Consider the following 16653-nt stretch of genomic DNA (forward strand, 5'->3'; position numbering starts at 1 on the left):
TGGGCAGCTTTAAAGTGAAGTTGTTTTCCTTTTACCTGGTGAATTTGACAACGCAGTGGCTTTTGAGACTGTCCTGCCAGGTGGCAGTTGAGGGATGGAGTCTCAGCCCTGCTGGCTATAGACCATTATTAATCCATTTGCACTACCCAACTGGCTCCTATATCACTGGGGTGTGAGAGAGGGGGGACGTTGCCCAAGCCAGAAGTTCCTCCACATAATCAAGCAGGTCTCTCTCTCCTTTAGCCCCAAACCTAGGCCCCTCCTCTCTGCTCCCTAGGCCATCCTGCTGTGCAAAGAAACTTGGCTGCTGGTACCCATCCCACCTCCTCCCTTCCCCAGCTGAGCCCTCCTCAGGTACGGTCCATCCCACATTCCTGAGTCACTCACTTATTCACTCAACAAACACAAACTGAGCTCCTATTTAACACCAGATCCAGGGCAAAGCCTCTTCATATCTGTCAAAAGTGACAGAGATAGGTAAGGCCCATTCTTGCTCCTGTGGGAGTCCTGTGGCTTGAGTGTCCAGCTTTATCCATGTATGTTTTGGTGCCAGAGTCTTCAAGAAAAGCCATTCCTGAGAGCTTTAAGAACTCCAGGATAGGATAAGGGAAAGTTTGAAGTAAAGCAAGATAAAACAAAACAAAACAGACAAAAAAAAAAAAAAACCAAACAAGCAAAACAAAACAAAACAAAACAAAAATAGATGACCTTGAAGTAGGGAAGGTATCTCTGGGGGGGAAAATAACAGTACGGTCCCCAAATAGTACATTAATACCATTTCAGTATTTTTAAATACTTTTCAACATATTGTCCTTCCTACATATCTTATTACCTCATCACAACATCCCAGTGAAAAAGGCCTGCACAGACGATTGTCTCCAATTGATCAGTGAGGCATCTGAGGGCTCAGATGAGTTAAGTGCCTCACTCAATTTTGTAGAGTGAGTCAGTGGTGAAGTTGAGACCAGAATCGACATTTTCTTTTTCCTCCACAAATGACAAGGACATTATCCCATTGAAATGATGTCATGTGAGTCAGGTGTATGTGTCTCTTAATTGGATTCATCTTAGCCAATTAAGTATCAAAATTTTCTGCAAAGACCTGAGGTGTTGCTCTTGCCCCAGCCTGCTTTGATCTGTGATTGGTTGGCTACCATGATGGACACCATGGTGACAGGTTGGCCACCAATAACCCACAGGCTTCTGAGTGAAATACTTTGTTAGGAGTACTCTATGGATGTTGGTGTGGTCAAGATTCCTAAAATGTTATTTGGGTGTCTGCTGTCAAAGATGCGTGCCTAACAAACACCTTCTTCTGGAATAAGGCCAGAAGTCTACAGTCTCTGCTCTCAGGAAGCCACTCATCTGATAAGGATAAGACTCTGGGGTAGTCCCCAGTCAGAAGGAGGAGGCTCAGCCCCCATCCTAGCAAGCCATCTGTCTGGAAGGAGGAATGTGGTCGAGCTGTTAGGTCATGCTGGTTTGGTTGGCCACACTAGCAACCCAACCTGCTCTATAGGTTTCTGAGGGCTTTTGGTCCAGAACCTTCTCCTTCCCTATATAGAGCTTGCTGTAAAATTCTCCACCATCAAAGCTTTTCTGTCCAAATGCTGCTCCTATACCACGGGTGTAAAAACCTACGATTGAAGTGGGGCAGGGGGCCTTCAGCAACTGGTGCATTCAGCAGCACCAGTTGCTGTCCTGCCAAAAATGTGGGCTGTGTGGCCAGATCTGATAGTTTTCCTTAAAAAGTTGAAAATTAGATTTGTAAGTGAAATTCCTTGATGCTTAAATATTGGTCCCCCAAGTTTTAAACACTGTAAAGCTCAAACAGTACATTTCTAGATATCATTTTATTTTTCCTCAAACTTTGCTATGTTAAAAAAGTTTCAAATCCAGGAAAGTTTAAAGACGAGTAAGATGAACATCTGTATTCCTTACTCTCACATACTGTTAGCATTTTACACGTCTACACATGTTTCATTTATCTTTTTCTTCCTACACACACACATACATACACACACATACACACACACACACATTTTTTTTGGCTAAATGATTTGAGAGTAAATTACAAACATGATGATCCTTTACTTCTAAAGAATCCAGCATCTATCTCCCAATAACAAGGACATGTTCCTACATAATCATAACACAATTGGTTTCGAGAAACTAAACATTGTACAATATTATCTAATGCATGGTCCATATTCAGACTTCCCCAATTGTCATAATACTTTCATTTTTCTTTTTAAAATCCACAGTCTAGTCCAGAATCACACATTGTACTTAGATGTCAAGCCCCTCTGGTATCATCTCACCTTTAAGAGTTCTCTTGCCCTCTTTGTCTTTCATATCACGGCCAGTTTAGAAGACCCCGGGCCAGCTGTTTGAAGACTAAGTCTGGATTTGCCTGATTATGTATGCTCATGATAAAACGTCAGACATTTTTGGGAAGAAAATTACATGGGTGATTTCATGTCCTTCTCAGTACATCACATCAGGGGCAAATATGTCAGTTTGTCCCATTATTGGTGATGTCAAATTTGTCCACATTGTTAAGGTGGGTTCCACTGGCCTTATCCATTGTAGAGTGACCTTTTTCCCTTTTTAACTCATAAGCAATCTGGTGAGTGACATTTAGAGACTGTTACCTTTGGCTTATTTAGCACCTTTGTAGGTGTTTTGGGAACACAAAAAGAGACAATGGTACAACAGTAACCAGATGCCTGGTTCCCAAACACGAATCTGAGACCAGCTGCATTGGAACCCCCAGTGCCTCTGCGAGCTGTTGGCTCCTGGGCCCAAGGGCTATTTAGAATCATTTGAAGTGAGGATTGTATTTTTCATAAAAAGCAGAGCAGTGTCACTCCAAAGCATGTATACAAACCAGTGTAGACGTAGCTCAAGTGCAGCTACACTGAACTATAGCTATATATACTGGGCACATTGGATTATAGTAGCATACTTTGGACAGCATGCAAGGTAATGTAGGCATAAGCTCAATTATAGTTACACTGGGAAGACACCACTTATTTACTCCTTCTGGGCCTCAGTTTCCTCATCTGTAGAGTAGATGGTATGATATTATTTCTAAAAGTCAATTTTAGCTGTAATGTTTTAATTTCAAAATTATTTTGCATCTATTATATGCCATGAGTTTTCCCATATTATATCTCATTTAAATTGTCAAGAGCTCAGTTTTTACACATGAGGATTCTAAGGCGGAAGAGGGCTAAGTAACTTCCTACAGTCATAAGCCTAGCCAGCCGCTGAACCAGGATTTGAATCCTGGTGTTCCTGAGAACAAGAACAGTGTGCTTTAATTCACAGAGGCAGAAAGCAGGGACTGGGAGGAGGGGGAGTGGGGAGTGATTGCTTAATGGCTACAGGGTTTCTTTTTGGGGTGACGAAAATGTTCTGGAATTAGATGGTGGTGATGGTTGCACAACACTGCAAATGTACTAAAAGCCTCAAAAAATACTCTTTAAAATAGTTAAAACGGTGAATTTTATGTTAATTAAATTTGCCTCCATTTAAAAAAAACAATAAGCAAAACAAAAAAAGGTCGACTTTTCTCAAAACCGTGTTTACTTTCTGGTCAAAGATTAAACTAAAAATTAAGCAGAAACACAAGCAGATTTGTGAACGGCAACTAGTCTCATTATCTTCATGAAAAGAAAACTTGGAAATAACCTAAATATCCAACAATAGGAAATTAGTTAAATAAATTGCGAGACAACAAATGAGGGAATACTATGGAGCCATTCCAAATTATGTTTTAAGAGAAATTTTAATGACATAGGAATATGCTTATGCTGTAACATTCAAGGAAAAGAAGAGGATGCAACATTATACAGAGTTCTATACAGCGCATGTGTCTGTGCTTAAAAAAGAGCTCTAGCTGGAAATATGCCAAACTGTTAACATTGGCTATCACTGGGCTGTGGGATTATAGATGGTTTCTCTCTTCTCTACACTTTTTGTATATTTCAAAATTTCTCTAGTAAGCATTTGTTACTTTTACAATAAAAAAGTACAGTAAAAGTTATTAAAACAAATTTAGCAAAGTTTTCCCTGCATTCTCCCTGACTCTGGGTAGAGTTCCCAGGACCTTTTCTCTCCCCTGCACCCTGCCCAGATAAATAACAAGCAGATAAATATTTCAAAGGTCCTGATCTCAGATGCTGCCCAATTCCAGCAGCAAATTAAAGGGACACTGCCCTGCTCACTGCCCTGCTTATGTCCTTGGAACACCCTATTTTTATGGCCAGAAGCCCTAAAGCTTCTCTCACGAATCTAGACAGGCCTTACAGGAAGCAGCTGGTCACCCACAGAATGGTGGAAAAGGAGGAGTGGATGTAGAAGGGTCCCCATGGCTCCTCCTGTTCAGGGCAAGGAATATTCTGTTAAAAAACTAACACATGAAGTCTTATCAGTCGTTAACACCTCAGTGTGACTGAGCTTGTCAGTTTCCTGAGAATGGGTTGATAAGAAGAGAAGGAAGCCACACCTCCAAGAATAATGACAAAATCAAAGTTAAATTTCTTTAGCTCCTTGGACATTGACTCTGAAAAGTGGCTTCTATAAATACACAAAATTAGCAAGGACTGAGGTCATTTAGGGACAGAGGCTGTCTGTCCTAGCTTTACACTGGTGTATTAGTCCATTTTGCATTGCTATAAAGGAATACCTGAGGCTGGGTAATTTATAAAGTAAAGAGGTTTATTTAGCTCATGGTTCTACAGGCTGTACACGAAGCATGGTGCCAGCATCTGCTTCTGGTGAGGCCTCGGGAAGCTTGCATCATGGTGGGAGGCAAAGGGGGAGCAGGCGTGTTACATGGTGAGAGGGAGCAAGAGAGGTGCCAGGCTCTTTTAAGCCAGTTCTCAGGTGAATGAATAAAGCAAGACTTCACTCATTACCATGGGGAGGACACCAAGCCTTTCATGAGGGACCTGCCCCCGTGATTCAAACACCTCCCACCAGGCCCCACCTCCAACACTGGGGATTGCATTTCAACATGAGATTTGGAGGAGACAAATATCCAAACCATATGAACTGGCAACAGCTGGGAAGCTTAAAAAAATATACCAATGCCCAGTACCACCCCAGAGATTCTAATATTCTTGGTCTCAGGTGGGATCTGATTATCAGTATTTTCTTAAACTCCCCCACCCCCAACATTCCAGCCAGGGTTGAGAAGTATTAAATTTATGTATCTTCTTCCAACAGCACTTTGCTGTTAAAAGATAAAGCACAAATGATCCTTGAACAACACAGGTTTGAACTGCGGGTGTCTTCTTGTACACAGATTTTCCTCCACCTCAGCCACCCCTAACACAGCAAAACCAAGCCCTCCTCTTCCTCCCTCTCTCTGCCTGCAACAAGGATGAAGACCTTTGTGATAATCCACTTCTACTTAATAAATACATTTTATTTTCCTTAAGATTTGCTTAATAACACTTTTTCTCTAGCTTACTTCACTGTGAGAATACACTATATAGTACATATGATATACAAAATATATTTTAATCAATTATTTAGGTTCTCAGTAAGGCTTCCACGTTAACAGTAGGCTACTATTAATTAAGTTTTCAGGGAGCCAAAAGTTCGACATGGATTTTCAACTGCATGAGGGCATTATTCAAAAGTGAACTATAATTTAAAGAGTGCCGCTAATAAAAGCATTCATAAGCACGTGAAAATAAATGATTTCTTCTTTTCTGAGGAATAATTTAGGATTAAAAAAAAAGACCCTACCTTACACTTGAGCATAATCAGGATTCGTAGCTTTATTCTGTTAGAAAGAGAAACAAAGCAAATGATCAGAGATGCAAAGAAAGATTTGTTTGCAAAGATGTTATTTATAACACCAAAAATTTTGAGGTAACATTATCATCTGTTGTTTTTGATTCCTCGAAACCTGGAACAAATTGAAGTTGGTCAAGAAACGAAAACAAACCACAAGAATACAAGCAGGTAAAAAATGTTAAACTGATAGTAAATTTTTAGACCTGGGCATGAGGATAGTTCTCTACCTCTCTGTATAAATTGAGTCCTTCTGTTTGCAAATAAAGGTAGCTGGGTTAATTCAGCTAATGAGGGCTTTTTGAAAAGTGTACAGAGCGTAATGAACAGGAAACAACCTCAAGTGCATTACAAGCCAGATCTCAGGGAGGCTGAATCACCAGCTGGAAAATATGTTATTGTTTAGGAACAACACAGCTGGAGTGACACGGGTGTTTAGCCATCCCCTTAGCAACAGATGCTGAAGTTCCTTCTGTCAAACTGCATCATTATGGCGACTGAGCCACTCTTACCCGCTGGCTATGCAGCTCCTACTACTCCGGACTTTCTGAGCCTTTCCAGGGCTGACAGCCTGGAAGGACTCTAATTTGTTCTGTTTTTGTAATTCATTACATCAACAAATATTAATTAAACATCAATCAGTACCCAGAATTTTTTAGGCATCAAAGATACAATATTAAGCAAAATGCACAAAGTTCCTGTGCTCATGATGATTACATTCTAGTGGAGGAAGACAACAAAATTACACAGACACACCAGGTGACATGCTCCAGCAGGGCAAGGCAGAGAGGGCAGATGCCAGATTTCCATTTTCACCATGTAGACACCTTCACTGCAAGATGTCAAAGTACCTGGAAACTGAAGAACTTTCTATAAGAAGTGTGGCACATATCAGCCTCACAGAGCCACCCAGTATAAGAAGGGCAAGGATTCCCTGAGTGCCCACAGAATGAGTGCTGTGATGGGAAACAGAGTGGCAATGATGGGCAAACAAAGGCAGTTTTCCAGAGGAAGGCTAACATCACCAAGAACTTTGTGCCAAGGCTGGAACATGTCGCGCCCAACTGCAGATCAAGAGGATGCTGGCTATTCAGAGATACGAGCACTTTGAGCTGGGAGGAGATAAGAGGAGAAAGGGCCAAGTGATCCAGTTCTAAACTTCAGGACTTTTTTGTTCTTTTAATTTTGAGGAAGTGACGTGTACGGAAATACAGTGATAATCTTACTAAAGGTCAGATGGTGCTACATGCAGAGAAGAAGGATAAAGTGTCAGAAAGGGAGACAGAGTGAGAGGAGGTGCCATGTTTCATGGAGTGTAAGGGAGGACTTCTCTGAAGCTAAACTTCAAAGTGAGATCTGAAGACAGCAAGGAGACATCTGGTGAGCACCTTCCAAGCAATGGGAAGAGTAAATGCTAAGCCCTAGGTTGGAGGAGGCAGGGAAGGGTGCTTGCTGTATTTGAGGGAGAGCAAAGAGGCCAGTGTGGCTGGAACACAGTGAAGGGGAGAGGGAGAGGTGGAGAGATGAGACTGAGGCTCTAGAGCTCGTAGGAGGCCAACACCACAGGAGTTCTTCTGGGCTCCTGTAGGGGATTTGTTCCTCTCTCCCCTATGAGGAGATGGAAGCCCCTGAAGGGTTTACAGCAGAGGAGTTATGTGACCTACTTTTTTTTCTATTAGGATAATTTTTTTGAGCAGTTTTAGGTTTATAGAAAAATTGGTGGAAAGGCACAGAAAGTTCCTACACACCAACTCTCCTCAGGTCCCCCTGCTATTTACATCTTATATTAGTGTGGTACATTTCTTATCATTGACGAACCAATACCAATACATTATTATCTACTCAAATTCATTCTTCATAGTAGGGGTCACTATGTGAGTTTCATATATCCTATGAGTTGTGGCAAATGTATAGCATGATCTACTTTTATGTGAGGAAGGATCACTCTTTCCGCTTTGATGAAAGGATGGGGACGAGGATGGAGCAAGGAGAGGGTGCAGAGGCTGCTGCAGGTCTCCGGGTGCGATGTGGGTGATTTGGGACCAGGTGGTGGTTATGGGGGTGGAATGAGGCAGTCAGGTAGAGCCGACAGGAATTGCTGATCAATTACATGGAGGGGGCAGGTAGGGAGCGGGGACAGAATTAAGGATGATGGCAAGGTTTTCGGCTGGAGTAACTAAAATAAAGTTTCTAGGATAGTGAAATATTGGAGAGGAGGGGTGGGAAAAGTCAGAAATTTGGTTTTGGATGTATTTCAGTTGAGATGCCATCCAAGTAGACATTTTGGACGGAAATTGAATATATACATGGTGTTCAGGGGAAAGGTCTGGACTGAAGTATGTGTTGGGGATTATCAGCATATTCGTTGTTGAATATGGACTGGATGGGTTAAACTAAGAGTGAGTACGGGTGGTGAAGAGAAAGAGCTGAGGCCTGAACCCTGGGATCCTCCAACATCCAATAAATAAATAAATAAATAAATAAATAAAGAAAGAAAGAAAGAAAGAAAGAAAGACATTTTGTTTGGATGTTGGAGGATCCCAGGGTTCAATCAAGAAATTCAAGAAAATGAAGTGAATCCTGCAAAGGAGGCCAAGAAGCAGCCCATGAAGTTGAGAACCAAGAGACGGTGGTCTTGGACATCAAAACAAGAGAGGCCACAGAGAAGAGGGAGTGATCTGACCACTGTGTCAAATGCTGCTGGGAGGTGGAGGAGGATGAGCACTGAGAAGTGACTGCCATGCATCAGTTTGCAGCATGATAACCATTGGTGGCTCTGATGGGAGTGGAGTGATGGGGCAGAAACCTAACTGAATCAGTTTAAGAAATAAGGTAAGGAGGGGCCGGGCGTGGTGGCTCACGCCTGTAATCACAGCACTTTGGGAGGCTGAGGGGGCAGATCACGAGGTCAGGAGATTGAGATCATCCTGGCTAACATGGTGAAACCCCGTCTCTACTAAAAATACAAAAAAAAATTAGCCGGGCGCAGTGGTGGGCACCTGTAGTCCCAGCTACTCGGGAGGCTGAGGCAGGAGAATGGCATGAACCTGGGAGGTGGAGCTTGCAGTGAGCTGAGATCGCGCCACTGTACTCCAGCCTGGGCGAAAGAGCGAGACTGTCTCAAAAAAAAAAAAAAAAAAAAAAAAAAGGAAAAAGAAATATGGAAAGGAGAGGAAGCCCTCCTTGCAGAAGACAGTGAGTTCAGACAACTCTTTCAAGGAGTTTTGAAATACAGTGGAGCAGAAGAATGAGGCTCTACAGGGTTGTGAGGTGATGGAAAAGTTTTGGGGTTAGGGATTGGGGAATGGAAGACCATGTGTCATGGATCACCTAGCCAGCATCTGGCGGGGCACAGCCCTGGGGTCAGAGACCTCATAGCTGCGACCTTGCCAGCCTAGGGTTGCCCATAACTACTCTGTCATTTTGGCTGTGGCCAGCGCTGGCTGTCATGTCCCCCAACCTGATGGCCCCCTAGGTGGGAATCTCCCAGGATGTGGGTGCAGCAGCCACCCAGACTTCCCAGTAGGAGGAATCCTTTCTGACCTGCTGTGTCATGGACTGTGTGGCCAGTCCATGATGATCTCTTTCTTTAAAGCAAATGACCCGCTTCTAAAATAATTCCAAGAAAGACAACCACCTTTGTTGATAACACTGAGCATCTGTGCTGACAGTTGCGTAGCCACATCTGTATTGGCCATCTGCCTTCCTCTGCAGGAGAACTTCACGTTCTTCTAAGCTCCTTCACAGACGGATCCCATTTGGATCTCCAAGCCCCCATGGGGTAGAAGGGGCGAACATTATTTTCCTCATTTTACAGTTGGAGACCAGAAAGTTTAGAGAATTGACCAGGGTCACACAGGAAGCTGGTATTAGGGTCCAGGTATCCTGATCCAAGGCCAGTGATCTGGACTTTTTCGGGTTGCCTAGGTAGCCAGCCTGCTCTGAGCCCTGTGGAGTATCAGAAATGTTTTGTCTACACTGGGGTTCAGGGCAGGGTCTGAGCCTCATGAGCCTACATATGTTCCACACATGGTGGTATGGCAGGTGCCTTTAAAGGTCAGGTCCAGACAGCACCATCAGGAAGCTCTGACCCAGGCCGAAGATCCCTCCTCGGGCATGAGGGGCCTGAGAGAACCATCAGATTAACACTCCATTCCGCATGCAGGGCGTTTGAACCTGAGAGCAGGCAGACACCGAATTTAGTGTCTTGGATCCCAGCACAGTTGCCACTTCTTTTCACAGATTCTCCTTACTGGTTTACTCTGGATTTCTCAAAGTCTTGACAATGATGGCGATGAGACCTTGGCCATGTGTCAGTTCCTTGGGCCATGTCACTCTCAGGCCTTGACTCTCACCTGAGAGAGGTTTTCTTTCTCACAGGGGCCCAGCCCCCTCAACACCCTACCCTGGATAAAGTCTGGCTTCTGGCATTACCCCCAAGCCCTCTCCTTTCTAGGCCTCTCCACCTTGCTTCCCAGGCCTCTGGGAACACAAGACCTGCCTTCTGCCCTGAGGCTCCTTACTCGGCAAACAGCAGCTGCTTTTCATCCTGGGGAAATCAGTACTTCAGAGGGAGTGGCTCAGGAGGGCATGATTGCTCATGAGGACATTGTGGGTAGCTCCCAGAGCTCTATGGGGACAGACGGCATTCAGAGGAAGCTTCAAATACTCTCTCTACCCCTATGCCATGATACTGTGCTTTCCCTTCCAGCTACTCCGTCAGCTTTATTGGCTTTCTCTGTCCCTGTCTCTGTCCTCCCTCTCTCTTCTCCTGGCATAGCACCCATCACACTGACTGAGTCACCCGGAAAATGTGAGAAATCACTTAATAAAGAGCTGCCCTGGGGAAATGGACAGGTAAATGGCTTTAAATAAATGATTTCGTCTTATGCTTAATTTAATAAGAACTATGCCCCAGTACCTTCACTTGTAAGAAAGATAGACAGCAGATAAGTGGATGAGATGAACAAGCTGTCAGCACCGGAGCATGTAATCTCTGTGAGCTGAAGTTTCCCTCTCCGGATACAAATGGGGCCGTGCCAGGGAAAGCAGCTCTCTGCTTTGCCCTGTGGAGAGCAGCAGGGACTGGGAACCAGGCCAGCCTGATGGCGATTCCAGATTCAGCACTTACTAGCTGTGTGACTTTGGGGAAATTACTGAGTTTCTCTGAGTTACATCCAGGAAATAGGGGTGACAAGGCCTATTTAACATGTCCATTCTACAAATATATGGAGGTGCCAGACACCATGTTAAATGCTGGAGACACACAAGAAGGACCAGCTGTCAGAAACGCCACAGGCAGAGGTGAAATGGCAAGAAGACTGGAGGGATACGGACTGAGCCGGTTCACAGAGGGGCTGGAAAAGCTACACCATCACAGGGGAAGAGGTGCAGCTGGCATTTGATGGCATGTGGTCAGGAATCCTGGAAAATCAGATTCCTGTCCTGCACATTATTTCTTCTCCCTTCCTCTCAGCCCCACAAAGTTCCCATTGGAAGGAACAGGAGCCAAACAGGAATCAAAATTGCACTCAATTGCTGCACAAGTGCAGATCTTCGGTTGGGTTGAAGCATGAGGCTTAGACACTAAGCTGGATAAGATGTCCTACTTCCCCCCAGGCCCAAATCCAGTTTGTGAGCTCATCATCTTCTGGCTGGGATTGCATGGCAGAAATCAGAGGTAGAGGGGAATTAATACAGCCAGGTTTGTACAGTAAAATATGGACTCATTTACTAAGTCAACTTGCTCCTCAGCTGGATGCAGAAAGACACACGGATGCACATGATTCATTAATGCACGGCATGCCCGCCTACTTCTCCATGGCACCAAATCGGCAGTTCTCAATGCTGAGCTTTCCAGTTAATAATTCTTGAGAGAGAGTTGGGAAGAAACAGCAGAGAGGACCTTAGAATAGGATAGGAGTGGAGGTTATAATAAATTCTCCTTTCTCCTAAATGAATCAGATTAAGACTCTGAAAGCCCAGTGGGAAACGCCAAAGGCTATTCAGCCAGGTAAGTGGCAAGATAAGATTTGCAGCTTTAAGGAGTATAGCTGCTGGTTTTCTTCCCTCAAGATCAGCCAGGAAGAACTGTGAGATAGAAAACTGTGAGGACACCCTAGCATGATAGAAACTGTTTTGATTTGTGGTGTGGGAAGTGACTGGCCTGGAGCTAGACGTGTTCTGGCTTGTAGCACTTCCTAGGAGGCTAAACTGAGCAGTGAACTGCTGGAGTTCTGCTCCTGCTTCTCCACCACTATTTCTCCGGGTCAAGCAGGTGCTGTCCTCATACCTCTGGTGCCTCAGAACTAAAATCAGGCAGAGCAGGAGCCCTGCACTCAAAAGGAAGTGACAAAAATATGTAGGGACCAACTGGCCTCTTTTCCTACTCCATCTCCTTCCAGTCCTGAGGGCTTGGAAATTACACCCCAGGGAGTGTCTCCTCCTAATGCACTTCTCAGTCTGGGGCATGGGAGGAGGAGGAGAAAAGACCAGAAGTGGCCTGGCAGTTCTTTTGTAGATTGGACACTGATTGACTGTGTTTTGTGGGAGTGAGGACAGACCTGTGTTATGACTTTAGTGAGTCCTGTGTACCTTTCATTCATAAAATATATTAAAAATCATATTTTATAGCTGCATTGATATAAAGATGAAAATAATCCAGGCTGGGAGGGGCACGGTGGCTCACACCTGTAATCCCAGCACTTTGGGAGGCCAAGGCGGGTGGATCACCTGAGATCGGGAGTTCAAGACCAGCCTGGCCAATATGGTGAAACCCCATCTCTACTACAAACACAAAAAATTAGCTGGGTGTGGCGGTGGGCACCTGTAATCCCAGCTACTTGGAATAATGAAATGGGAGAATTGCTTGAACTCAGGAGGCGGAGGTTGCAGTGAGCTGAGATTGTGCCACTGCACCGCAGCCTGGGCACAACAGAGTGAGACTCCATCTCAAAAAAAAAAAAAAAAAATCCAGGCTGAATTCATTCATTATTATATATTCATTATTATTATACTTATTTCTTTCTTCAGATAGTGAAGTAAATTAGAAATAAAACACTTCTGTGGGTACTTAAAAATGTTGTGGACCATAGGCACCATGTGTGCTGCAGCTGGTAGATAAGTTAGGCCTGGGTGGGGACTGTGGTTTTCAGGCGCTGGAAGCTCTCTCCACCCTCAGGTTTATTCATTGCCATCTCTTGAGTCTTCTGAAATCTTCACAGACTAGAATCTGGCCTTCCCCACATAGTCATTGCCTGACACATTAGCCAGTACCCTTAGGAGAAAATGAGCCCCCAGCCCAAATAGGCCGGCAATTTGAAAAGCTCGTAATACAAGAACCAAGTAGAAGTATTAGTTAGGAGCTTGTACTCTTATTAAAGAACACAATAGATGGATAAATAGCAGGATGATTACAACCTAGAAATGAATTCATAAGCCCAAAAATGAAATGGAAGAAAAGCTCTCAAAGAGAAAAAGGAGAGAATTAGAACACATGCAAGGGAAGTTAGGGGAGATGAATTTGAGAGGTGGAAATGCTAATGTCTGTTTAATAGGAAATATGAGAAAGAGAAAAAGGGATAAAATACCTTATGAAATAATAGATATGTATTTCCTGAAATTAAAAAAGAAAAACCGAGCAACCTCAGATTGAAAGGACCTATAAGAGCACCAAAGAGGAGAAAAAAGGGAAGACTCATACCTATCTATAATGCAGTGAAATTTAAGGTAATCAAGGACAAATATTCTAAAAGCCCAGAGAATTCATCAGGGTGCCTGGATATAAAATGAATATTCAAAAGTTTGTCGGGCGCGGTGGCTCACGCCTGTAATCCCAGCACTCTGGGAGGCTGAGGTGGGTGGATCACAACTCAGGAGATTGAGACCATCCTGGCTAACACGGTGAAACCCTGTCTCTACTAAAAAAATACAAAAAATTAGCCAGGTGTCGTGGTGGGCACCTGTAGTCCATTAAAGAATATAAAATATGCAGGCATAAATCTAACAAGTGATGTTGAAGAACAGGGGAATGTTATTAAGAGATATTTAAAACACATAAATGGATGGAAAATACTTAATTTATGAACTGACAACCTGATTATCATAAAGATGTCAGTTCTTCCCAATATGATCTATAAATTAAATGCAATTGCATTGAAAATCCATTAGGAGGCTTTTAAAAATGGAACATGAGAAAACAATTCTAAAATTTAATTGAAAAACCAAAGGCCCAAGGATAGGGCCCTTCTGAAGATGAGCAGGAAATTGCCTTACTGTGTATCAAGACTTATTTTTAAGCTCTTGTGGTCAAAACAATGTGGTATCCCTGTGAGGTGTAGGTATAGACAAATTGATCAATGTGATAGAACAAAGACCAGGAGGCGGAGGTTGCAGTGAGCTGAGATGGCACCACTGCACTACAGCCTGGGTGACAGAGCAACACTCCGTCTCAAAACAAAAACAAAAACAAACAAACAAAAAAACAGAGCGTTCAGAAACAGATTCGTATAGCATGAAACTGTGGTAAATAATAGATGTCATACATTCAACCAGTGGGGACAAAAGGGATTAGTCAATAAATGAAACTGGGAGAAAATGGTTACACAAAGAAAAATAGATTAAATTAGATCCTTTTACAGCTACAAATAGATTAGACTTAAATGTCAAGAACAAAACTTTAATATTCTTAGGAAAAGATATGTGTGAATATCTTTTATGCCTGGGGGTAGGAAAGGGTTTCTTAAAATGCAAAAAGCATTGGCTAAATATAAAAGATAAGGCCGGGCGCGGTGGCTCATGCCTGTAATCCTAGCACTTTGGGAGGCCGAGGCAGGCAGATCAGGAGGTCAGGAGATCGAGACCATCCTGGCTAACATGGTGAAACCCCATCTCCAGTAAAAATACAAAAAGTTAGCCGGATGTGGTAGCGGGCACCTGTAGTCCCAGCTACTCAGGAGGCTGAGGCAGGAGAATGGCGTGAACCCAGGAGGCAGAGGTTGCAGTGAGCTGAGATTGCACCACTGCACTCCAGCCTGGGTGACAGAGCGAGACTCCATCTCAAACAACAACAACAACAACAACAACAAAAATATATACATGATAAATTAATTTGATTATATTTAAAGTAAGAATTTTTGTTTTTCAAGAGACAATTTAAAGTAAAAAAGATAAATTATACATTGGGAGAAGATATTTGCAATATACACAACTGACAAAGATTAGTATCAAGAATATTTTCATATATATAACAACCACTTTAAATAAGAGGATAGACCCACTCAACCCAACAGAAGGATGGACAAGAGAAATGAACAGAGATTTCACAGAAGGGAAGCCATATGGCCAATAAACATGAAAAGATGTTCAACATCATTGGTGATTAGGAAACACAAATCAAGATCATAATGAAACACTGTTTTTCATCCATTCAATTGGGAAATATTTTAAAAGTCAAACAATATCAAGTTTTTAGAGTGTGTGGATCCACATTTACAGGTCTCTTGTACATTACTAGTGGGAGCATAAATTGGTGAAACCATTTCTATAAAACAGCTTTGCATTATTTTCTAAAGTTGAAAATAAACATAATCTATGCCCCAGATTTTCACTCACTCACATGTACTCAGGAAACACGTGTAAGAGTATTCATAGCAGAGCTGTTTACAATAGCCAAAGTCTGGAAACAATCCAAATGTCTATCTCCAGAGAGTGGAAGATCATACTCTGGCATATTCCCACATAGGGATTAAAATAAATAAACTGTAGTGATAGACAATAATATGAATAAACCTAAGCAGTATAATATCAAGTGAAAAATGTAAGTTTCCCTAAACTACATGCAGCATAACATAACTTTTACAAAGTTAGGTAAAAATTTTAAAATTACATTTAAGAAGTTATATGGATACAATAATACTATTAAAAAGCAGTACAAGAGCATTTCTATACAGCAATAAGATCCAAGCTGAGAGCCAAATCAAGAATACAATCCCATTTACAGTAGCTGCAAAATAAATAAAATGCCTAAGAATAACAGCTAACCAGAGAGGTAAAACAAAAGAAATCATAGATGACACCAACAAATGGAAAAACATCCCATGCTCATGGCTATGAAAAATCAATATTGTTAAAATGGCCATACTGCCCAAAGCAACCTGTAGATTGAATGTTATTCTTATCAAGCTACCAATGACATTCTTCACAGAACCAGAAAAAACTACTCTAAAATTTATGTGGAAGCAAAAAAGAGCCCAAATAGCCAAAGCAATCCTAAGCAAAAAGAACAAAGCTGGAGGTATCACATTACCTGACTTCAAACCATACTACAAGGCTACAATAACCAAAACAGCATGGTACTGATACAAAAACAGATACATAGACCAATGGAACAGAACAGAAAACCCAGAAATAAAGCCACACACCTACAACAATCTGATTTTCAACAAAGTCAACAAAAATAGGGAATGGGAAAAGGACTCCCTATTCAATAAATGGTACTAGGATAGCTGGCTGGCTACATGCAGGAGAATGAAACTGTACCCCTACCTTTAACCGTATACAAAAATTACCTCAAGATGGATCAAAGATTTAAATATAAGACCTCAAACTATAAGGTTCCTAGGAAACACCATTCTGGACATCAGCCTTGGGAAAGAATTTATGACTAAGTTCTCAAAAGCAATTGCAACAAAACCAAAAATTGACACATGGAGCCTAAATAAACTAAAGAGCTTCTGCACAGCAAAAAACACTATCAGCAGATTAAACAGAGCCTACAGAGTGGGAGAAAATATTTGCAAACTATGAAACTGACAAAGGTCTAATATCCATAATATATAAGGA

The sequence above is a fragment of the Hylobates moloch genome, unplaced genomic scaffold, assembly GCF_009828535.3.
Source record: "Hylobates moloch isolate HMO894 unplaced genomic scaffold, HMol_V3 SCAFFOLD_15, whole genome shotgun sequence".
Classification (NCBI taxonomy): domain Eukaryota; kingdom Metazoa; phylum Chordata; class Mammalia; order Primates; family Hylobatidae; genus Hylobates; species Hylobates moloch.